The sequence below is a fragment of the Anabrus simplex genome, chromosome 5, assembly GCF_040414725.1.
Source record: "Anabrus simplex isolate iqAnaSimp1 chromosome 5, ASM4041472v1, whole genome shotgun sequence".
In the NCBI taxonomy this organism is placed as follows: domain Eukaryota; kingdom Metazoa; phylum Arthropoda; class Insecta; order Orthoptera; family Tettigoniidae; genus Anabrus; species Anabrus simplex.
In genome coordinates, this window is record NC_090269.1 from 359714985 (window position 1) to 359738993 (window position 24009).

Here is a 24009-nt window from a genome sequence, read left to right on the forward strand (position 1 = left end):
ATACCACCTAGAACGAGGATCTCATAGTTTTCTTCTAGATGAACGTACTAGCGATCCAAAAGTGTTCCTTAATTACTTTCGTATGAGTGGGAATTCGTTTGATAAATTGCTGTCAATCCTTGAAGCAAGTTTGCAGCGTCAGGACACCAACATGAGAAAGTGTATTCCACCGACATTTTGAGACAAAAACTTCGGTCTTGTGACGCACACAATGTTGACCGTCTGAACGACTAATTTAGTGAGCTACAGCATGGCCTTGCTACCTATACCTAACGCCTGTAAATAAAACACTGCTAGTTCTCGCAAATAAGAAAATGTTATTATGTAATTTGACTGGAAGCATTTCTTTTGAAATAAAGACTGCTAAAATCTTTGGTTAATTATTTTTTCAATCACCTATGTTATTATAATGTTGAATAAATAGTTAACATATAAACACGTACAATATTATTGTACTTACCAACTTCTCTCTTTTTGGAGTCGTCCAGTTCGGCAAAATTTTGTATTATTTCATGGGAAGCTTCACTCCACATTTGAAGTTTTTAAATGTTATTTGAATAGTATGTTGTTCGTAAATCTCACAGACAAAGACGATTTTGTATTTCTATTTTTAACTTCTCAGAATCTATGAATGGAATCGACATTTTGAAACAAAAACACACAATGTTGACCATCTGATTTAGTGACCTTCCGGTTGCCAAGAGTGGAAGTGGAAGACACTTCACGCCTGTTGACAGCAGCCTGCTGTTGACGAGGTTGGAGGGAAGTTGCGCCACACGAAGTGTCTCGTGTGAATGCTACGGGCCCCTTCCTACACCTCTGGTGGAGTGGAGTGGCGTGGAAAGCAGTGGATCGTGTGAAAGAAGCCTTAAAAATATTTTTTTACGTCCCGCTAACTACTTTTACGGTTTTACCAAGGTGCCGGAATTTTATCCCGCAAAAGTTTTTTTACGTGCCAGTAAATCTACTGACACGAGACTGACGTATTTGAGCACCTTCAAATACCACCGGACTGAGCCAGGATCAAACCTGTCAAGTTGGGGTCAGAAGGCCAGCACCTCAATCGTCTGAACCACTCAGCCCGGCGGTATTATTATTATTATTATTATTATTATTATTATTATTATTATTATTATTACCGGGCGAGTTGGCCGTGCGGTTAGGAGTGAGCAGCTGTGAGCTCGCATCCGGGAGATAGTGGGTTCGAACCCCACTGTCGGCAGCCCTGAAGATGGTTTTCCGTGGTTTCCCATTTTCACACCGTGCAAATGCTGCGGGTGTACCTTAATTAAGGCCACGGCCGCCCGCTTCCTTCCCATTCCTAGGCCTTTCCTCTTCCATCGTCGCCATAAGACCTACCTGTGTCGGTGCGACGTAAAACAAATAGAAAATTATTATTATTATTATTATTATTATTATTATTATTATTATTATTATTATTACTGATACGAAGTTTCCGTGGTTCACAAAGGGATAAGAAGTGCCTGGGTTGAATGGTTGCACAAGGAATTAACTAGAGCAGAACTTAACACAACAAATTTGGAAATTTTATTTCTTTCCTTCTCTTTTTTTCTAGTTTAAAATTGAGAGATGGAAATTTGAATTAATAACAGACAATAAAACAAGTAATTAACAATACATATATTGGGATAGGAAAGGCCTAGGAATGGGAAGGACGCGACCGTGGTCTTAATTAAAGTACAGCCCCAGCATTTGCCTGGTATGAAAATGGGAAACCACGGAAAACCATCTTCAGGGCTGCCGACAGTGGGATTCGAACCCACTATCTCTCGAATGCAAGCTCACAGCTGCACACTCCTAACCGCACGGCCATCTAACAATATCGGGGACATAGGCTAGAAGTCCGAATATCAGGTACAAAACTTGAGATAGTTATCAATTTGTTAATTTATATAGATTTTCGCACCAGGCAAATGCTGGGGCTGTACCTTAATTAAGGCCACGGACGCTTCCTTCCAACTCCTAGGCCTTTCCTATCCCATCGTCGCCATAAGACCTATCTGTGTCGGTGCGACGTAAAGCCCCTAGCAAAAAAAAAAAAAAAAATTATATAGAACAGAGCATTATTGCTCATGACATGTACAATATTTTACAAGAGCAGGATTTGCTCCAAGAAAGTACCCTACTCAGGAGTTTGATCTCCAAAATACCCAAGTCTAGCCTCACGGAGGCAATCAGTTTCTTTTGATACACTGAAAATTACACTAGGCCACATCGGGTGACCTCACTTCAAAGTTTTCAACAATTGATCCACACTAGCATTGATCACTGTTCCAAAAGGGAAACAAAATCGAAGAAACAGTTACCGTAAGAATAACACAGGAGACACAGATACGTAATCCCCTATACTACATGGCCTTAAGAATAAAACGAAAAAGTTGTACATAACCGGCCATAAACAAAAGGCAGGGAGGCGAAACAATAGCACTCCTTACAGAAACTGTTAAAATCCTAAGTGGGCTTTCGGCCCGAAAATACAGAGGCTTATTCTATACTACACGGGGATGACTATATCAATCAGTCAATCAATACTGATCTGCATTTAGGGCAGTCGCCCAGGTGGCAGATTCCCTATCTGTTGCTTTCCTAGCCTTTTCCTAAATGATTTCAAAGCAATTGGAAATTTATTGAACATCTCCCTTGATAAGTTATTCCAATCCCTAACTCCCCTTCCTATAAATGAATATTTGCCCCAGTTTGTCCTCTTGAATTCCAACTTTATCTTCATATTGTGATCTTTCCTACTTTTATAAACGCCATTCAAACTTATTCGTCTACTAATGTCATTCCACGCCATCTTTCCGCTGACAGATCGGAACATACCACTTAGTCGAGCAGCTCTTCTTCTTTCTCTCAATTCTTCCCAACCCAAACATTGCAACATTTGTGTAACGCTACTCTTTTGTCGGAAATCACCCAGAACAAATCGAGCTGCTTTTCTTTGGATTTTTTCCAGTTCTTGAATCAGGTAATCCTGGTGAGGGTCCCATACACTGGAACCATACTCTAGTCGGGGTCTTACCAGAGACTTATATGCACTCTCCTTTACATCCTTACTACAACCCCTAAACACCCTCATAACCATGTGCAGAGATCTGTACCCTTTATTTACAATCTCATGTATGTGATTACCCCAATGAAGATCTTTCCTTATATTAACACCTAGATACTTACAATGATCCCCAAAAGGAACTTTCACCCCATCAACATTAATGCCAAGACAAGATTTAAGAAATTTAGAGGTTGAAAACTGTAGTCACCCAATGCAAGGTTGAATGGAAAAGAACAGAGGGTCATCACTCTTTGTTCGCTCACATTAAATATTTCCCAATAGAGAATAAAACCAGAGTCCTCAGACTTGCCGAAAGGTCTACATTGAAATCACCAGTTAAGAGGTTGAAACCCTTCCCTCAAACTATCCGCAGGAGCTATCACATGTCTAAGGAAATTCTGCCATTACCTTGTGTCGCTGGATCTTCCTCACGCAGGCCTCGCCCCTGCCTCCTGGCTCACGTTAAGCCGCACTCTTCAGCACTGGAGCAATTCAGACCAAACGGCCCTACTACTAAAATGTTTTTATTCCTCCTCTGAAGGGGGAGGCGGGCCTCTTAGTCGGTGACGCCGTCTCTCAGGCCGGGAGATTTGTTGCGGAGAAGGTCAGGGGGTTGGCGGCCGTGGCCTATACTGGGAACTGTCCCGGCATTCGCCTTAGTGCAGGAAAATGGAAAACCACGGAAAACCATTCTCAGGATAGCCGACGGTAGGGTCCAGGCCTGTCCCGTCTCCCGAATGCAGAGGCGTAGAGCCACGGTAGAGCCGCGGCCACCCCTCCTCTGCTCGGTTGGCTGGTCAGAGTGCAGAGCTGTTGGACCACAGAGCAGCCGTGGCCACTTATGGTCCGAGACCCACTCTGCATCTACCGAAAGTGCCCTGCTTTTATAGTACCATAAAGGGGAAGCTTCCAGAACTCTTTACTGATAGACTGGATTCCTGTACACACCTCCTGTTTTAATCGGCTAGAGAACATATTTTCAAGAATCTGATAGGTATGATTACAATCGAGGAGGAACCAGCTGAAGTGTTGACAACTTCGGTACATTTAAAAAAACAATCCTCAGAATCAGGTTAAAAAAATATTACTCTATCAATTCATTACAAATCAATGGTCTATCCATCTAACGGTAGACAACAAAATCTTTGGAAGTTTACAAGTTCAAGTCCGTTGGTATAGATGGCCTTAGAGAAGAAACTAGCCGGGGAAGGTGTATCCCTGGTACAATTATTATTCATTACTAGCGAATATACCCGTGCTTCGCTACGGTATTCAACATTGTATTCGAATATCGAAGTAAATACTGTACATGCAGTAAATAAGATTGTTTTAAAATTGCATGTTTCTTAGCGTTATCCGAGAAAGAGCATGGGGAGGTCCCCGTACGTTGTTTCCAATGTAAAGTGTTTGTTACGGATTTGTGATATAACGGCAGGCTCACTTGCCTACTGCCATTCACAATCGAGTTGGGAAGTTTACATTATAATTGCAGGCCCCATTGCCTACTACGCGGACAGAATCGATTTGGGGAGTTTTCGTTAAAATGGCAGCCCCCTTTCCTACTTCCAGACAGATTACAGTTGAGGAGTTTCTATTATAATGGCAGGCAATTACCCTACTATCGCTCGAAATTGAGTTGTGCAGTTATCATTATAATGCCAGGCCCATTTTCCTACTGCCAGCCAGCTTACTGCCAGTCACACCAAGTTGGTGAGTTTCCATCAAAATAGCAGGTCATTATACCTAATGCCAGTCACATTTTAGATGAGGACATTTCTTTATAGTGGCGGGCACCCTTGCCTACTGCCAAACACAATCGGGTAGGGGAGTTTTAAACAAAACTGCATGCTCACTTGCCTTCTGCAAGTCAAATCGAGAAGGGAACTATTCATTACAATTGTAGGCCTTCCTTACTAATGACAGTTACACTGGAGTTGGAGAAGGAATCCTTTCCTACTGCCAGTCAAAGTCGGTGTGGGGAGTACTGATTACAATAGCAGACCCACCCTTTCTCGATCGCTACAAATCGACATCAGTGAATATAAATAGATCGACATACGAACGTATATGCGTGTTTACAATATTGAAGACCTTCATTTACATATTAACTGCTACTAAACGTACGTCATATCGACAAAGGATTATACCATAAGACACGCCGGATTTAGTGGCCTAAATGGCTGGTTCTATGATATGTCATCTATTCTTGAGTCAGATTGAGTTAGAAACGTGGAACAGGGTAAAGGTTTTGTAAGGTTATCTCACATTACATTACTTTTCGGATAATTATGTGACAGCTACATACATAGCATTTGGCTCACATATGGCTACTGGGTGGACCAGTTTTCGTGAAGAGTTTGATGAGTCTCTATTTGATATAAGTAATTGAAAGTATGAATTATGCATGTGAAAATTCCAAATTGACTTAACGTCGATTAATAGAGAAAAATCGAACGTAAAAGGGATACAGATACGGCAAAAGTCATAAGACCAAGGTTGTAGATCATTCCAAATTCAACGGAGATTGTGCAATACGTTATGTGATAGGAATTTCAGAAGGTCTGCACCATCATTAAAATTGCCTGCATATTTCGATATTCTTCGCGGATAAAAAGTGAAAAATTTAATGATCTAGGATGTTTTCCGTTCATTACAGGCTAAAACGTATAATTTTCTCAAATTTAAATTATCTTCTTTTTCTTCTGGCAGATTATGCCACAATCTGGATTTTGGGCGAGGCGGGAAAAAATTAGGACTTTCAGGAAACTAAACCAAAAATTATGGAGATGGTCATTATTACCCCTTAAACGGAAAGCTGTACGAAAATTTCGCCAAAATAATCAGTGTAGAGGCACACAGTCGTTACGATTTGATTTATATAGATAAGGAATCTGCTCCATGTAAAACACCTTTTTGGCTATGTCCGCTGGACTTAACCTGCAAAAGTGACCATTCATGATATCTCCCTTATTAATCCTCCTGACGAAAAAATGCACATGAAAAAGAGGTTTAGAGGTGGAATTCCATCACGTTTGTTCGATTTCCAGTCAGGTTGGTCTTGTTCTGTATATATTGTGGAAGAGTAAAATCACCATTTCGGTTCCCTATAAACCGCCAGTCCATTCCGGAACATGAAATGTTATTTACGTTTAAAACCTACCTTTGGATAGGTGGATGCTAAGTATAAATTTAGGTTCGAATGTCTTCAGTAGTTTTCAAGTTGTAAGGAATACGCTTTACACGCACCCGCTCGTGAGTTAAGTCTCCCTTATTAATCCTCGTATCGAAATGATGCACATGGGAAAAAAGGTTTAGAAATTAATTTCTACCAAGGTAGGTAGATTTCCATTAAGTTTGGTTGTGTATATTTTGTGGAAGTGCAAAATCACTGTTTCGGTTTCGTATAAACCCCCAGTCAGTTCAGCGATTTAGAAACAATATTTGCCCTAAAACCTATCAAGGACAGGTGTATTCTAAATATGAGGCTTGGTGGAAACACATCCAGTAGTTTGTAGCACTCGCGTACATACGGCGTAATTAAGGAAGAAAAAATACAGTTAAGAAAGTTGAAAGTAATAGAAAATAGATTATAACTGAGGACAGCCGGGTAACGACAAATAAGTCAATATGTAAAATACCAAGTGAATGTATTGGAAAATCAAATGCCCCTCAATAAATTATGCTGGTGTGAGTTATGGATATTAGAAAGAGGTAACAGAGGAGAAATTTGGGCGCAGGCATTCTTAGGTCAACAGATTAGATGACTAATGGTGTTATTACTTAAGCTATTCGAGGGCGGTTATAACATCCAACGATATTCCGCCAATATCCCGCAGAATGGCCGATTGACGCCTCTTGCCTTCTACCCAAGGAACAACCACGAATTTAAAAGCATGATAAGGAAAATGGCAATACGTTACTTCCCTGCTGGCATGCAGTCAGAGGCGTTGCCATGGTAACCTGTAGGTTCGTTGTCGGTCTGTCGGTCACTCAATGCAGAGCATGATACCAGCGGAAAATTGTAAATTTCTCCGTCATGTGAAGAGTAAGGTAAATTATGAACATAACGAAAGTTGTTTATAATGAAGAGACGTTTCACGTACGGTAAACTAAATTTACAGAAAATCAATAGTATAAGAGAAAATGGAGGAAAACCATTCTGGTTTTCCTATAAACTCCCCGTCTGTTCAAAGATTTTAAAATGATATGCATATCGAAACCTTCCCCGGGATGAGTATACTCTAAATATGAAGTTTGGTTGAGATCTATCCAGCTGTTTCGACGTGATGGTGGAAAAACCATTCTGGTCTTCCTATAAACCCCCGGTCTATTCAAAGATTTTAAAACAATATGCATATAGAAACCTTCCCCGGGATGAGTATACTCTAAATATGAAGTTTGGTTGAGATCTATCCAGCCGTTTCGACGTGATGGTGGAACAGACAAACAGACAGACAAACAGACAAACAAGCAGACAGACACGAAACGTAAAAGCCACCGATTCGGTCTTGAGTTGACCTAAAACGGATAAATATATGAAAAATTGGCAAAACAAAAGAAATTACAGACAGCGGACCCCCTACAATTTTATTTATATAGATTATTAGAATTATATATGCGAATACGCCTATTAGGTCTACGCAAAGTACTTACAGGCGTGCATTTGCCTTCTTTTGTGCCCAAATGTCTTTCTTTCTTTCTTTTACTGTGGGCTTCCTTTCTCTCTTCAGACCAGGTTGCCAGTCTTCTTCTTTGTTCATTCCTCTTGGTCACCTTGCCATTTGTGAATTTTGGATGTGAACATTACCCGATTTTGGACATCTGCTAATGAAAATAGTGCTCATTTCAGATCGGTTTTGATTTCACCAGCCCATGTCATTGTGTCTGTTTTGGGTAAACTGCTGTTTTTTTACAGAATTCGACTATTTATTTTGTTAGTCTGTCTGGGTGCATTCTTTTCTTTTCCTAGTGGTTTTACGTCGCACCGACACAGATAGGTCTTATGGTGACGATGGTACAGGAAAGGCGTAGGAGTTGGAAGGAAGCGGCCGTGGCCTTAATTAAGGTACAGCCCAAGCATTTCCCTGGTGTGAAAATGGGAAACCACGGAAAAACATCTTCAGGGCTGCCGACAGTGGGATTCAAATCCACTATCTCCCGGATGCAAGCTCACAGCTCACAATCCTCAGAACCAGGTTAACAAACTTCCTTTTGCTTCAGATGTGAGAGGAAATACTAAACTCAGGATGAATGCTAGCAGCACTGAGGCGTTAATCTCTGATCTCCGAATGGTGTGGTTCCCTAAAACAGAGCTTTCCAAAGTGGATGCCGCGAAGTCGATGTATAATTTGCGGCAAACAAATAGGAGGCTCCCTTGACATTCGCAGTAGAATAAACTGCTCCAGTGCATTCTGTATGGTTTTACCACCTGTATATGTATTTTTACTTCTGATCGAGTCCTAGAACTGCTTATCTAAGTTAATTGCTCTACTGTTAAACGCCATGCACTTACATAATTATGATTCGGTATAGAATTCTTCCGGTAGAATAGTACCACCGTCGTAACCTACGCCTCGCCCCTTTCAGTCGCCTCTTACGACAGGCAGGGGATAGCGTTGATATATTCTTCGTCTGCGTCCCCCACCCACAGGGGGTTCTGTGTTTGGTCCGCGAGAGGTATTTTATTTGCCTCAAGTTCGCCGGCAAGTCGGTTAGGACCCCCCTATGCGTCACATGGGACGCGCCACGTGGGAGTATCACCTCTCTCAATGCTGCGCCAGCGTAGTAGGTTCGTGGTTTGCACACTGTCTCTGTGATCTTTTCTATCTTAGAGTAGATGTCTTGTTTGGATTTTGTTATGTAGATCCCGTTTTTGTAGTTTGGGCCGAGTATATTGTGGAGAATCTTTCTCTTCTTTTCTTTTCTTTTCTTTTCTTTTCTTTTCTTTTCTTTTCTTTTCTTTTCTTTTCTTTTCTTTTCTTTTTCTTTTCTTTTCTTCTCTTTCTTTCTTTCTTTCTTTCTTTTTTTTTCTTTCTTTCTTTCTTTTAGCTCTAATTTAGCGAGCGCATATTTTTGAGAAAGGATAAGGCATTCTGACGCACAGAGAGATGCCGCCTTGACGACAGTGTTGTAATAATGAATTTTTGTATTTATACAAAAACACTTTTTGTTTTATATGTTCGGGTATTTTAGAAAGCTTGCGTATTTATGAGTTCTAGTATCAACCTCCCCTGCTCACCCGTCCCCTCATCACGGCCGCAGTCGGAGATTTTTAGAAATGTTCGATTTTCTAGGAATATTGAGGTTATCAGGTTTTCGAGTTTATAGGTTGCCTTGGAAATGCCTCTTAATTCAAGTAACTTTTCATTCTTCACGAAAATATGCAACATACTTCACATGACTCCAAATCCCATCTTAGAATATCGACTTCTCAACATAGAATATGCTTTCCTCCCGGCCACGGTCAACAACGCAGTTCTATGGCTCACTGCAGCAACCATTCACTTCATTATGGAACACCGATGGAAACCAAGACAACTGAACTTACGATCGTTTCAGCAATACATACGGATGGAAAGATGGACATATAAGTGCAATCAGAAAATGTCAACAGGTGTTGGTTCATTCTTATATCAGTTTTAATTCATGGCGTAACAGTGTTTGAATATTTTAATTATTAGATCAGTATAAGGTGTTAATGTGCCACAGACTACTTAAGGAACCGACAAAAACAACCAAAGTTAAAAGGTGATCAGTGTTTGACAACATTTGTTTAGCATTAAGGAACTCGGACAATGAACTTCAGAAAGTGTATGTCATCAGTTTTTGTGTATACATTATACATGTTTATTGTAAAAGGTTAATAGAGTAATAAAAAAGTGTTTGATTAAAAAAATTCTATACACAAAACTTAATAGATCACTTACTTTTCGATTTCCTGGTATTAATATAGATTATAATGTAAGTGAATTTTGAGTTATTTGTCCAAAGGATGATTGGATTCACAATAGATTAACCAACAGTCGTTACGGAAAGCCTGGAGGTCCTTGAAGAGTCCTTCTAAGAAAAGGAAGATTGAGGTGTTTCCCGTTTTCCTCACCGAACTGCTATTACGTAAGTTCCTTAAGCCGGATACAACAAACGATCCTATGAGCCGAGACTGGCATGAGCATCACATGAGGACTAGAAATACAAAATGAACCCTAGGACACGACGATTGTATCCTGCCGGTATATCATCAGTCATCATCATCATCAGCAGCAGCAGTGGTTTTTTGTGTGTGCTGTCTACAGCAGTTTGTAAATTAGAGCTGTTATAACATATCCTAACAATTATGTTAAATGTATAAATAGCGGGCGAGTTGGCCGTGCAGTCAGGGGCGCGCAGTTGTGAGCTGGTATCCGGGAGATAGTGGGTTCGAACTCCACTGTCAGCAGCCCTATAGATGGTTTCCCGTGGTTTACCATTTTCACACCAGGCAAATGCTGGGGCTCTACCTTAATTAAGACCACGGCCACTTCCTTCCCACTCCTAGGCCTTTCATATCCCATCGTCGCGATAAGACCTATCTGTGTCGGTGCGACTTAAAGCAAATTCTTAAAAAAATGTATAAATACCGCCAGGTGAGTAAATGTGTCTCTCAATGCAGATTTGTGCAGATTTGTTGGTACACAGGTATCGCCTCGCCTAGCAAGTGTCGTTAAGCAAAACAAAGCAAAGTCATCTCCTTACAGGTCATAAAGGCTTCTAGAGGGATGGAAGGTAAAGATTTCCACTATCTGAAACCTCGGCACTTGGAGGGGTAAAGTGGTTAGCTCTACGCCTGGCCGCATTTGCCCACAGGAATTAACCTGGTACTCACTTTTGGTGTAGGGTGAGTGAACCTCGAGGCCATGTGCACCTCCGGAAGTGGAAATCTCGTTTCTTGAATTTTTCGTTTTTCTGACGGGAAATCGAACCCACATCCTTCCGGCTGAACCGAGCACGCCTTTACCGCCTCTGTCAGGCAGCCCCTGAAGTGTCTTTAGTCATCATGTAATCACCTAACAATTCGCTCTGAATTCCTGCGATCCTGATCATATTGCTCCTAGTTCCCTATGGATAAAGACAGATACCAGTTTACCTTGTTTAGGCTAAACCACGCTAAAGCGCATCCAATTAAAAGTAAACATGAAACTCGCAGTGAGAAACAATTTTCGTATTAGCATACATGAACGCGAGTTTTGTTGATATTGTCTAATTCCTCCTCCTCCTCCTCCTACTGTTATTTTCGGAATGTTATTTGGAACGTGACATTTTTCCGAAACAGGAACAACCGGAACTCTAGCAAGCAAGTTGGCTGGCCCGCAACCATTTCGAAGTAGTTTTTGCTAGTTGCTAGTTGCTTTACGTCTCACCGACACAGATAGGTCTTATGGCGACGATAGGACAGGGAAGGGCTAGGAGTGGGAAGGAAGCGGCCGTGGCCTTGATTAAGGTACATCCCCAACATTTGCCTGGTGTGACAATGGGAAACCACGGAAATCCATCTTCAGGGCTGCCGACAGTGGGGTTCGAACCTACTATCTCCCGAATACTGGATACTGGCTGCACTTGAGCGAATGCAGCTATCGAGCTCGGTTTTCAAAGTAGTGGGCAAATACAGAGTGTCCTCTAATAACACCGACAAGGTTTAGTATGTTGTGCGGCATGGTGGACTATCGATTTTCAAGCAGGAGGCCCTATCCAAAAATGCACGGTTTGGGCGCTGGAGAGCGTCAAAGTCTGAGAATGGTTGTGACAATTATTTGTTCCGATTTGGTGTCTTATACGGAAGGCGTGCAACCCTTCAGCCATCAGTGTACTGCGGAGGGACGACTTCAGCCTAATAACATTCCTGCGCATGCGCTACATTCCTCCACACAGTCCTTGGTTCGCATCCTACTGCGTTACTTGTGTACTGTAGTCTGCCAGTGCAGTGCGACATGTAGCAGTACACAGCTGCGGAAATGACCAACATGGTGCTTGCAGATGGCAAAGCCGATTGAATTGGCTGCTGCAAGATTGTATGCGGAACGTTTTCCAAACAGACGTACCCCACATCATTCCACGTTCGCGGCCATCGAGAGACGACAATTCCATGTATGTAGCACGAAGAGTATGGTGTATGACACTCCTGTACTGTCAGCGGAGGACCTTATTGCTCGATTCCAAGGAGCGAAAGTAATTTTTCAAAGATAAACGCTCGTGTTGGATCATGTGCGTGAGGTTCAGCACCGCTGATGTAAGCTCTGCAATGACGTAGGAGGTACGCAGTTCGAACCCCGTTTGTAATGAGCCCGATGTGCTATTCATGTTAGGTTTATTGACGACATGCGGAACGCACACCCATTTCAAACTTCAATGCGCTACAGCGTCCAAGCCGTACGTTTCTGGATATGGGATCCTTCTTGAAAACGGATCCGTTTGTCCTTCGCGTACAACATACTAAGCGTTGTCGCCGTCTCTTTTGGGACATTTCGTACATAATGTTATTGGTTTTACCTCCCATTAGCTCCTTGGTTTCACAGGAGTACTTTTACGGGCCGGTAATATATCGACATGATGCTGGTGTACCCGAGGTCGAACTCGCCAGTTTAGGTTCAGAAAGCCAGAGTTTTACCTCGTGCTTCTTTCCCTCTCTGGACCATGGAAATTCACGGAGCAATTTATTATTATTATTATTATTATTATTATTATTATTATTATTATTATTATTATTATTATTATTATTATTAATTGTCCGCCTCGGGGATGTAATGGTTAGCGTGATTAGCTGCCACCCCCGGAGGCCCGGGTTCGATTCCTGACTCTCCCACGAAATTTGAAAACTGGTACGAGGGCTGGAACGGGGTCCACTCAGCCTCGGGAGGTCAGCTGAGTGGAGGTGGGTTTGTTTCCCACCTCAGCCATCCTTGAAGTGGTTTTTCCGTGGTTTCCCCACTTCTCTTTCAGGCAAATGCCGGGATGGTACCTAACTTAAGGCCACGGCCAATTCCTTCCTCTTTCTTGTCTATCCCTTCCACTCTTCCCATCCTCCTACAAGGCCCCTGTTCAGTATAGCAGGTGAGGCCACCTGGGCGAGGCACTGGTCATCCTTCGTAGTTGTTTCCCCCGACCCAAAGTCTCGCGCTCCAGGACACTGCCTTGAGGCGGTAGAGGTGGGATCCCTCGCTGATTCCGAGAATAAACAGATTAAGAAAGAAAGAAATAAGAAAGATTATTATTAACAATATTGGATTTGCATACGAAAATATTATGCACTTGTTACCATGTCCGTCTTGTTATATTACATGTATTTCGTGAGAAACGCTTCAGCATCGTATGAAGTAAGTATAAAAAGACAAAGTCACCTCCGTACAGGCCATGAAGGCCCTTGGAGGAGTGGAAGGTAAAGGCTTCCACCATTGTTAACCGCGGCACGTGATGGGGTAGAGTGGTTGGCCCTACGCCCGGCCGCCTTTGCCCCCAAGAATTAACCTGGTACTAATTTTTGGTGTAGGCTGAGTGAACCTCAGGGCCCTATGCACCTCCGAAAGTGGAAATCTCGTTTCTTAAATTTTACGACTTCCTGACGGATATTCGAACCATCGTCCTTCCGGGCGAACCGATCATGCCTTTACCGCCTCGGCTAGGCAGCCCCTATGAAATAAGTATACGCGGGCAAAATGTAATCTTGTACTGTAAATCTAAGTTTCATGTGGAGAATCGATGAAGAGAACACAGTTGTTGTTCCTCCAAATACGACTAAACCTCCATCATGCACTGGTTCCAAAAGGTATTACCATACCCTACTTTAATGAATACTGTATTCAATTTTCACGACCGCGTTGTACTCGAAATGGGCTTTCTTCTTATTAGGTGGTGTTCAGTTCATATAGTACATACCTAAGAGATGCCTTCAAACCAAGCCAATCCCCATGGCACAACTACCCCGAAGGCCTGCAGATTACGAGGTGACGTGTGGTCAGCACGACGAGTCTTCTCGGCCGTTATTCTTGCCTTTCTAGGTCAGAGCCTCTATATCACCGTCAGATAGGTACTCAGTTGTAAACATGTAGGCTGAGTGGAACTCGAATCAGCCCTCATATCCATGTAAAATACCTGACCTGGCCGGGAATCAAACCTGGGGCTTTCGCGTAAGAGGCAAGCACACTGCCAATATACCTTCGTATACTCATTGAATTCGTCCGCCTCTGTGGTGTAGTGGTTAGCGTGATTAGCTGCCACCCCCGGAGGTCCGGGTTTGATTCCCGGCTCTGCCACGAAATTTGAAAAGTGGTACGAGGGCTGGAACGGGGTCCACTCAGCCTCGGGAGGTCAACTGAGTAGAGGTGGGTTCGATTCCCACCTCAGCCATCCTGGAAGTGGTTTTCCGTGGTTTCCCACTTCTCCTCCAGGCGAATGCCGGGATGGTACCTAACTTAAGGCCACGGCCGCTTCCTTCCCTCCTCCTTGCCTATCCCTTCCAATCTTCCCATCCCTTCACAAGGCCCCTGTTCAGCATAGCAGGTGAGGCCGCCTGGGCGAGGTACTGGTCATACTCCCCAGTTGTATCCCCCGACCAAGTGTCTGAAGCTCCAGGACACTGCCCTTGCGGCGGTAGAGGTGGGATCCCTCGCTAAGTCCGAGGGAAAAACCGAACCTGGAGGGTAAACAGATGATGATGATGATGATGATACTCATTGAATTCACTCACAACGGGCGGCTTGTGCTCTTTCTACAGAAGAGAAGCTTGGATGCTTTCCAACAGAACAAATATGACCTAGGCCAAGAGTATCCAACGCAAAATCGGAAGGTTGTGGGTTCGGATTCTACAGGTATCCCGTTGGCAATTTTAGTCTGAATTTAACGGTTTGTACTGAACATGACATAATACGTTGAAAACCTATTTCGAACAGTTTGGGATGATCATCATCATCATCATCGGTTTACCCTCCAGGTTCGGTTTTTCCCTCGGACTTAGCGAGGGATCCCACCTCTACCGCCTCAAGGGCAGTGTCCTGGAGCTTCAGACTCTTGGTCGGGGGATACAACTGGGGAGTATGACCAGTACCTCGCCCAGGCGGCCTCACCTGCTATGCTGAACAGGGGCCTTGTGGAGGGATGGGAAGATTGGAAGGGATAGGCGAGGAAGAGGGAAGGAAGCGGCCGTGGCCTTAAGTTAGGTACCATCCCGGCATTCGCCTGGAGGAGAAGTGGGAAACCACGAAAAACCACTTCCAGGATGGCTGAGGTGGGAATCGAACCACCTCTACTCAGTTGACCTCCCGAGGCTGAGTGGACCCCGTTCCAGCCCTCGTACCACTTTTCAAATTTCGTGGCAGAGCCGGGAATCGAACCCGGGCCTCCGGGGGTGGCAGCTAATCACGCTAACCACTACACCACAGAGAAAGTATTACGTTTTTATTTTTATTTTTAGCCGCCTGAACTAGGAATTATTGAAACAAGCAATTTGTAGAAGCCCTTTTATCTTATCAGCTAACTATTTCGTTTATATTTTTAATTACTAACAAAATTACTAGCGGAAATACGCACTAAATGTCGTTCGTCGCGACTAACCGGTTTGTATAGCGCCACAGCAAGTAGTGGAGGCTTTGGATGTGCTGTGAGGAAGGGTGACAGGGGGTGCGAAGATCATGGACGCTGAGTTCAGCTCCATGGCTAAATGGTTAGCGTGCTGGCCTTTGGTCACAGGGGTCCCGAGTTCGATTCCCAGCAGGGTCGTGAATTATAACCTTAATTTTTTCAATTTCCCTGGCACGGGGGCTGGGTGTATGTGTCGTCTTCATCATCATTTAATCCTCATCACGACGCGCAGGTCGCCTACGGGAGTCAAATCAAAAGATCTGCATCTGGCGAGCCAAACGTGTCCTCGGACACTCCGGCACTAAAAGCCATACGCCATTTCATTTCATGGACACTGAGGTATGATTGACCCGCTTGCCGAGCAGATTCGTCAGTCTTTTTTTTTAATTTTTTTTTTTTTTTGGTATTGGCTTTACGTCGCACCGACACAGATAGGTCTTATGGCGACGATGGGACAGGAAAGGACTAGGAGTGGGAAGGAACCGGCCGTGGCCTTAATTAAGGTACAGCCCCAACATTTGCCTGGTGTGAAAATGGGAAACCAAGGAAAACCATCTTCAGGGTTGCCGACAGTGGGGTTCGAACCCACTATCTCCCGAATACTGGATACCGGCCGCATTTAAGTTGGTATACTGTCAATATTTACCTTTCTGTCGAAATAAGCTCAGCGAGCATAAAAAACTTGCCATTTTGTAGCTTTTTTTTTCAGTTTTGATGTATACAAGCTCCTCCCCCCCCCCCTTGCCCGCTATATCCCACAATCCAGGGAAGTTGTTGTTGTTGTTGTCTACACATTTTTGCCCCCTCCCCCAAACAACACACACTTCGAATTCCCAGTCGTCGCTACTGATTTCGAACACCCTAATTTGTTGCAGTTACTCGTTGGCTGAACGGTCAGCGTACTGACATTCGGTTCAGAGGGTCCCGGGTTCGATTCCCGGCCGGGTCGGGAATTTTAACCTTAATTGGTTAATTCCACTGGCACGGGGGCTTGGTGTATGTGTTGTCTTCATCATCATTTCATCCTCATCACGACGCGCAGATCGCCTACGGCCGTCAAATAGAAAGACCTGTACCTGGCGAGCCGAACCCGTCCTGGGATATCCCGGCACTAAAAGCCATACAACATTTCATGTTTGTTGCAGTATTTGGTTCAATGTAAAACAACATGCAAGATACATATGTACAGTATGTGGGCAGAAATAAGTTAGGTAGACGATGTTACGTACAGCATTACTCACGGACACGATAAGCTAGCTGCTTATAAATGAGTATATCGTATTAAATCATGTATTGACTCGGTGAAACCTTCGCACTGATCGGTCGTACGCAATAGAAGGTCATGCGCTCAGTGTTGCTTACCAATCCGAATGGGCGATACGATAGTGCTCAGTACTGTGAACATAGGACCGAAGAAAGGAGAACATCCAAAATCTCTACGATACAGCGCTCGCAAGGCAGCAATAACACTGAGATTGGAAGATTGCTTTCTAATTGCTTCTTCGCGGTACGACCAATAAAACGTATATAAGAGAGAGAGAGAGAGAGAGAGAGAAGTCCGCTCATGTGGTGTAGTGGTCAGTGTGATTAGCTGCCAATCCCGGAGGCCCGGGTTCGATTCAAGGCTCTGCCACGAAATTTGAAAAGTAGTACGAGGATCGGAACGGAGTCCACTCAGCCTCGGGAGGTCAATTGAGTTGATTCCCACCTGTGTCGGTGCGTCGTAAAGCAATTTGTAAAACAAAAAAAATATAAAAGGAAAATTTGAAAAACAACTTGCTTGGTTCTAACAGACAAAATAAAGTGAGGTAAAAACCGAACATTGAATTACACCAACAACACATACTGTCAACAATGGGACGTGGTTCTGGATGTGTCAAGATTTGAGGGGGCATGGCATCATCTGAAGCTGAAAATTTAACACGCATGGGTCAATACAAATGCAGAGGTTGTTGCGAGATAATTTGTACCACAGTGTACACGCATGCACAGAAATGGTGTCCCGGTATTTAAAAAAAGCATCCCCCACCTCCACGCTTAACGCATTGCTGCAGGTAGACAGGACGCTACAAGACTGTTGTGATTGAAATCGGCACAGTGGTGGATGTATAGCAATGCACACACTGTGCCGTCAACACAACCAGTTCACTCTCTTCTCATCCTTCTCGGTACTGGAGTGGCCTTCAACACTAACTCATTCACTCCCTCCCCTCCTTTTTAGTACTGAAGAGGCGCAGTGTTGATTGTTTATGTCGGGACACCATTTCTGTGCATGCATATACTCAGCCAGGATGGAAACTTTTGTTTACTGCACGACAATGACATAATGAGCACAGACACAGTGCTTTAAAACTCGAAAGTGGCAACTTTATAGGTCTAGTGCCCAAAGACTGCGTCTTACTCCACCACGGAGCCCAGGTTGAATCCTATTGAGCATTCGTGGGATCGTCTTGGAAGAGAAAATGCCAAATTACACCCAAAGAAGAGCTCAGAAGGCTTCTCGTGGGTGGATGCTCAGAAATGTTCTCTGAAACGAAGGGAAACTTGGCGAATGCAATGCCGAAACGTCTGGGAGCTGTCACTCGACCTATTGGCTTGAATACTGGATACTGAAACTATTGATTTTCTAGTGTAAATACCTTTGTGTTATTATTTCAGTGACCGGGCGAGTTGGCCGTGCGGTTAGCGGCGCACGGCTGTGAGCTTGCATCCGGGAGATAGTGGGTTCGAATCCCACAGTCGGCAGCCCTGAAGATGGTTTTCCGTGGTTTTCCATTTTCACTCCAGGCAGCTCTACCTTAATTAAGGCCACGGCCGCTTCCTTCCCACTCCTAGGCCTTTCCTATTCCATCGTCGCCATAAGACCTATCTGTGTCGGTGCGACGTAAAGCCACTAGCAAAAATATTTCAGTGAAAGATGTTTATATTTATTTATTTATTTATTTATTTATTTATTTATTTATTTATTTATTTATTTATTTATTTATTTATTTCCCACAAATTGTAGATACACTTCAGGAATGGTGAATGGAGAAAGGACATAGCCCCACATATACGGATGTGGCTCCATCCCCACTTACAAATGCAATATTACATAATTACAATTAGGTCCTATAGGCTACAAAATGTGCTTATATACTATCACCGTATTTACATAGATGCATAATTTACGTAACATTCACAGGACCTGTTCAACTTTCAAGTAATTCCACACACACACATACACTTGAATCTCCACATAACTTATACGGTACTGTACTTCAGCTAGGCCGGCTCATTCATACCCATATACAGTCTCACTCACTGGGGATCGCATTAACGTTCATCCGACCTCCCACGCATATTAACATTCACGCAGCAGAAAATTATGCTCTTTACAGAAGGTTTTTTCGTACATAGCAGTAAACTTTTGCTTTAAAAAGATCTTATAGAAAACATATGACGTGTGCCAGTACTTTTTGGAGAATCCTTCGGGAACGAAGTCTTATGTGAACTGTCCAAACTCCATATGACGACATTCTGCTTGAGAGATCAAGATTAACGTTATGCTTTCACAAATCGAGTCAAAAGTAAGTTAAACCCCTTCCTTTTAATTCAACGCTGAGCCAAAAACTATGCAACAAATTGTTTTTATTTGGTGCTACTATTGCATAATGATAGTGTTCGCACCCACGTGCAGTAACCAGTCGCAGCCCACTGCGAACACGTTTGGCTTGCGGCGTGCATATGCACAAGGCCGTCTGTGTAGGTCGAACTGTCAGGGCTGGCGTTCGCTCGCCTCTTGTCCCTCTGCTGCGACAGCAGAAGCACGTTCTGTTTTACGTACTTAAAAATAAACAAATCAAGTCTACTCCTATTTATGGCAGGGCCACAAGCTGCGAGACAAGTGAACTTTTCGTTCCTTCCTTCAACATGATCCACACGCACATGGCTACTGAGGAACATTGATTCCAGGGGCGTAGCCGGGTGGGGGTGGGGGTGGGGAGGTGTACTGGGGGGTTAGATCGCCCCTCGTGGAAATTACAAAACAAAACAAAAATGAACAAACTGACAATAAACTAAATAAACATTCAAAGGCATAATTGTATAACCAACAGATCTGTCGAATCTAGATTCTAACAAGCCTTGAAAGTTGGATTTTAGATGGCAAACGGATCATACCATTCGCTATAAAATTCTTGCTCTGTAAGATTTTGTAATGTACTGCGATCTGAATATCAATATAATTCACTTGGCAGTGTCCTTATAATGACAAGCCATGCATGCGCTCGAACCACACACGCACCTTCATTGTGTTCTATCATAATTTTGTCCGGATTCATGGCTAAATGGTTAGCGTGCTGGCCTTTGGTCACAGGAGTTCCGGGTTTGATTCCCGACCGCGTCGGAGATTTTAACCTTAAATAATTATTTCCCTTGACTCCAGGACTGGCTATTTGTGCTGTCCCCAACATTTCTGCAAGTCAAACACCACACACCACAATAACACGCAGTTCTACACATGGCAGATGCCATCCACCCTCATCGGAGGGTCTACCTTACAAGGGATGCATTCGATTAGAAATAACTACACGAAATGTTTATCATAATTTTGTAACTATACCCCCCCCCCCCCAAAACGGCCGATCCTGGTTACACTACTGATCGATTCTATGCATAAGAACTATTTTGTCATCGATTAAAACTGCATTATTTGCAGATTTCTGTTAAAAGATCCAATGAATGATTACTGATATTCAGCACGCCAGCAAATCCTCTTTAATTTAAAGAACGGGTTAAAATTGTAGGCTGACAAGTTGTAACTGACCGAGCGAGTTGGCCGTGCGGTTAGGAGCGCGCAGTTGTGAACTTGCATTCGGGAGATAGAGTTCGAACTCCACTGTCAGCAGCCCTGAAGATGGTTTTCCGTGGTTTCCCATTTTCTCACCAGGCAAATGCTGGGGCTGTTCCTTAATTAAGGCCACGACCACTTCCTTCCAACTCATATCCCTTTCCTATCCCATCGTCGCCATAAGGCCAGTGCCGGTGCGACGTAAAGTCAATTGTTAAAGAAAAGTTGTAACTGATTTGTTTCTTTCTGTCAAGTGCATAATGTGTTGGTGTAATTACTGCAATGATCAAACCACTCTTCTAAAGAGGAACAATCCTAAATGTTCGTCAAACACGAATTACCTGCAATGTATCAGATTTTTTTAAATTTTTTGTGGCTATTTCCAGTCGAGTGCAGCCCTTGTAAGGCAGACCCTCCGATGAGGGTGGGCGGCATCTACCATGAGTAGGTAACTGCGTATTATTGCGGTGTGCGGTGTTTGAGTTGCAGAGATGTTGGAGGATAGTGTTTTGTGTGAGTTGCAGGGATGTAGAGGACATTACAAACACCCTCTTCCCGAGCCAGGAAAATAACCATTTAAGGTTAAAATCTTCGACCGGCTGGGAATCGAACCCGGAGCCCTCTGAACTGAAGGCGACTACGCTGACCATTCAGCCAGAGACCAGGAGCCGGACTAAATTCGTGTCCTCCTGAGGTGGTGCAGCTCTTCTTTTAAGCACATCCCCAAGGGAGGTGAGCTGCATGTACCATTTAAACACACCCTAGCCATTACTAAATCTCTGGCAGTACCGGGAATTGAACCCGGGCTTCCGAGGATGGCAACTAATCGCGCTAACCGTTACTCTACGGAGGAGGACAGATAAATAAATGAAAATCTTACAATATATTCATTCGTCTACGGCAGGGCTGCACGGATTTAGCGCTCACCGAGCTGACTCATAGCTCGAGAGCAATAGGGGCGGCGGTGGTGGCAGTGGTTATGGTTTTAAGGGGTAAATACGAGATTAATAACTCCCACTTAATTCTAATTATAGGAATAAGAGACGAGACCTGACTATTAGAAAGACTGAAAACAAAAATAAAACTCATGGCACTACAGCCCTGACGGGCCTTGGCCCACCAAGCGACCATTGCTCAGCCCGAAGACCTACAGATTATGAGGTGACGTATGGTCAGAGCGACGAATTCTTTCGGCCGTTATTTTTTGTTTTCTAGACCTGGGTCACCGCCAGATAGCTCCTCAATTGTAATCACGTAGGCTGAGTGAACATCGAACCAAACCTCAGGTCCAGGTAAAAATCCCTGACGTGGTCGGGAATCGAACTCAGGGCCTCCGGGTGAGAAGCAGGCAGAGTACCCCAAGACCACGGGGCCGGCTATATAAAGAGTGAAGGAATCGGTAGAAAAAAGGGCAGATATACGAAAAGCGTCAAAATGAAGGACTCTCTAGATCTCGCAAACGTAATAACATCATGTTTGGAAGAGAGTAAATGTTAACGAAGGGGTCTGCATAGGAATGATTAAAGCGAGAAGCCTGCGATGCCAGCTGCAAAAAATGTTTTTAAATACAGGCAGTCGTAGCCCCACTACTCCCTCTAAAGTCAACATTACGATTTTATAAGGCTAAATTTTTCGTGGAAAGGTCTTTCAAAAATATTTTCAATCACACACTCGCACATATTTCCAAATTGGTAATTTGATATTCACGGCAGGACGAAACCATTATAATTTAATCCAGGGCCTCTCAGGGTGCATGCGCGTGGTGCATGCACTGTGCACGGTGCAAAAGACTTTTTTTTTTACGGGGGCCCCCGTAGCCCGCTCCCCCGGCGTGGCAATCGAAACAATCTACATTGCCTACATTGCCTCCGACATGGTATTAGTTCTAAGTAGAAAGAGATAGCAGGGAGAGTGGGAAGTGATACAAGGAGTATCTGCTTGTTTCCATGTTAAACACGTTACCAGGCGATTTTGTATTGGTAGGATGGTGTTAAGGTATGGTATTGAAGGGTCAGGGAAAAAACACATTGGCAGAAAATAGAAAGAGCCTACATGCGCGTGGTGCATGCACTGTGCACGGTGCGAGACCAGAGTGCAGACCCCCCACTCCTCGATTTGGAGCAATAGCGCTTACTCTCTCTCTTTCCTCACGCCTGTCTCGCTCGCTCCGCCTGTCTCCTTCTGTCCCACTTGCACCATAGCGCTCCAAATCCGGGCTGAGTTGAGCCGAGTATAGCCGAGTAGAGCCGAGCTTAGCCGAGTTGCCCCGAGACGAAGCGTTGATCCGAGCCATGCCGAGCGGCACCGATGCACAGTGCACGGAGCTCTTGCGATCTGCACGCGTGAGATTTTTGGCGTTTGAAAGGCCCTGATTTAATCTATGGCAGATTTTTAACAATGCACTTACAGTTTCACCGTGTGACGCTTCGTGATATACACTGACTGACAGAGCAAATGCAACACCAAGAAGGAGTGGTTCGAAAGGGATGAAAGTTGGGGAAAAAACAGAGACGGCACGGACGAATAATTGATGTTTATTTCAAACAGATATGCAGGTTACACAATGCGCACGGCATCGACTCAGTAGGATGTAGGACCACCGCGAGCGGCGATGCACGCAGAAACACGTCGAGGTACAGAGTCAATAAGAGTGCGGATGGTGTCCTGAGGGATGGTTCTCCATTCTCTGTCAACCATTTGCCACAGTTGGTCGTCCGTACGAGGCTGGGGCAGAGTTTGCAAACGGCGTCCAATGAGATCCCACACGTGTTCGATTGGTGAGAGATCCGGAGAGTACGCTGGCCACGGAAGCATCTGTACACCTCGTAGAGCCTGTTGGGAGATGCGAGCAGTGTGTGGGCGGGCATTATCCTGCTGAAACAGAGCATTGGGCAGCCCCTGAAGGTACGGGAGTGCCACCGGCCGCAGCACATGCTGCACGTAGCGGTGGGCATTTAACGTGCCTTGAATACGCACTAGAGGTGACGTGGAATCATACGCAATAGCGCCCCAAACCATGATGCCGCGTTGTCTAGCGGTAGGGCGCTCCACAGTTACTGCCGGATTTGACCTTTCTCCACGCCGACGCCACACTCGTCTGCGGTGACTATCACTGACAGAACAGAAGCGTGACTCATCGGAGAACACGACGTTCCGCCATTCCCTCATCCAAGTCGCTCTAGCCCGGCACCATGCCAGGCGTGCACGTCTATGCTGTGGAGTCAATGGTAGTCTTCTGAGCGGACGCCGGGAGTGCAGGCCTCCTTCAACCAATCGACGGGAAATTGTTCTGGTCGATATTGGAACAGCCAGGGTGTCTTGCACATGCTGAAGAATGGCGGTTGACGTGGCGTGCGGGGCTGCCACCGCTTGGCGGCGGATGCGCCGATCCTCGCGTGCTGACGTCACTCGGGCTGCGCCTGGACCCCTCGCACGTGCCACATGTCCCTGCGCCAACCATCTTCGCCACAGGCGCTGCACCGTGGACACATCCCTATGG